This window comes from Thermobia domestica, chromosome 9 (genome assembly GCF_964235325.1).
Source record: "Thermobia domestica chromosome 9, izTheDome1.hap1.1, whole genome shotgun sequence".
Classification (NCBI taxonomy): domain Eukaryota; kingdom Metazoa; phylum Arthropoda; class Insecta; order Zygentoma; family Lepismatidae; genus Thermobia; species Thermobia domestica.
The window spans coordinates 13383126-13385374 of NC_137462.1; positions in this window are offsets into that span (position 1 = coordinate 13383126).

The window sequence follows — 2249 nt, forward strand, 5'->3', positions numbered from 1 at the left end:
AAAAAAATGTTCCGGAGGAGCACATATTATTTACACACGGTGCTATTCTATTTATTATTATACAGGGTGATTTTTTAAAAAGCTCACGGATTTTATTTGAGTCTACAAATTCTAACTGAAGTCCGATTTTCATGCCGTTTGTGGCAAATGATCAAGGAAGGATAGGAGATTCATGCAAATATGTTTACAGGTTTAAATTCATCCGGGATAATATTGATCACGCCTCAAGAAAAATAGCAAATATTCGTCAGTGTACCATACAATTGCAATGAGGTACGGTGCGGTGCGGTTTGGAGATTTGAGTTTTTTTCGTTAGATGGTAACCTAACCAAGATAAAAAAAAAAAAAGAAACAAGAAACTGGGCCGTTGTATTGGGAATTGTGCTGTACAGTTCTGTGCTACTGTGTATGATCAAGACTCAGTGAGAATAGTGTACTCTTTGGAACAACATGAATTTATCATTAGAAGTTTTTGGAGAACGGAATTTGTTGTTGCTACGCAAAGGGCATTTAGAAACAATTTTGCCTCACGTTCTGCCCCAGACAAGAACATAATATGGTCGCTAGTAAATAAATTGGAAGAAACAGGATCGCTTCTGAGTAAGACAAGGAAGCATCGGACCCGGTAGGCACGTGTTGTATAAGATGTCAGTTATCGACTCCTTAGGTCGCCCAAAAACTCTCTCCATCGTTTGTCTCAAGAAACCGACTATAGCCAACGGTGCCGACTTTCCAAAATTTATGTGGATGCATATCAATGGTGGAACGTGTTAGCCTATATGTTTTCAGGGAAGTCACGATATTTGATTGATTTATTTTTAGTAAAAATCTTTTATGAACATTGTCATAAAGGTCTTTGTTGTGATAAAGTAAAACATACCGCTACTATAAGGATAAGCTGGGGCTGCCCTAGCTCAGTCGGTAACGCGCTGAGAAACGGGTTCAAACCCAGGTCCAAACTAAAAGTCTTGTGGGTGCCGGAGGCCCAGAGCACCCACGTAGTCAGCGCGCATGGCTATAGCTATTCAACATATGATTTATAGGTGTTACCACTAACACTTAATTTGTATTCTCGTTAATACTTAATTTGTATTCTGCAATTTCGCTTCAAAAATCCAAAACCTCATTCCAATTGTAAGGTACACTGGCGAATATTTGTTGTTTTTCTTGACGCGTGGTTGATATTACTCCGGACAAATTTAAACAGTAAGTGTAGTCCCATAAATCTCCCATTCTTTCTTGATCATTTGCCACAAACGGCATGAAAATGGTACTTCAGATAGAAATTCTACAGTCAAATGAAATCCGTGAGTTTGAAAAAAAATCATCCTATAGAAGTATTATTTTGGTCTCCTCCGGGGAGGCATTCTTAGAGCTCCGGAGGGCAGTCCTCCAAAAAGAACATGTCTGGAAGAAACACGGTTATGACACACACACACACACACACACACACACATATATATATATATATATATATATATATATATATATATATATATATATATATATATATATATATACAATATTGTAACAGGTCAAGCAATATTGAACTATTATTTTAAGTATACAAAAAATAGCTCTCCCCAAGAAATATCTATGGCCCTTTACTTGCCCCTCCCTTCAGGAAACTAAAGTTGCATCGTCACTGGGGAGAAACGCAAAATATACGTTTTGAAATACTCGCAACGCAATACGGTAACATGGGATTCTTTTGCTAGTCATTTATAAACTTGTCCGAAAGTAAGGCACATGTTGCATGTCCGTATTGGTGAATTGCCCTGTTAAAACATTTGCCTGAATTTTTCTTGACCTTGTTTCATATATATATATATATATATATATATATATATATATATATATATATATATATATATATATATATATATATATATATATATATATATATATATATATATACGCAGTGTTCGAAGTGGAAGAAAAGCATGTTTTAGTATGATTTTGAATCAACATACCGGCTATTTAAATATTGTCTTGATCACTGAAAAACCAGAGACGGTATGGCATACCACCGCATACTGTCTCACTTCGACCACTGCATATACGTCATTATCGCAACGTGTATTATCGATACCTGAGACCCTGTAACCAAGGGAAGAATTTCAAACCTTTGTTAGCATGAAACTAGCTTTTTTACTCGTTTGCTCATGAAGAGTCCACTACAGAAGTAATGCACATTTTCTGGGGAAAATAGGTTTATTGATCGGACCTGTACAAATATTTAAAATTCT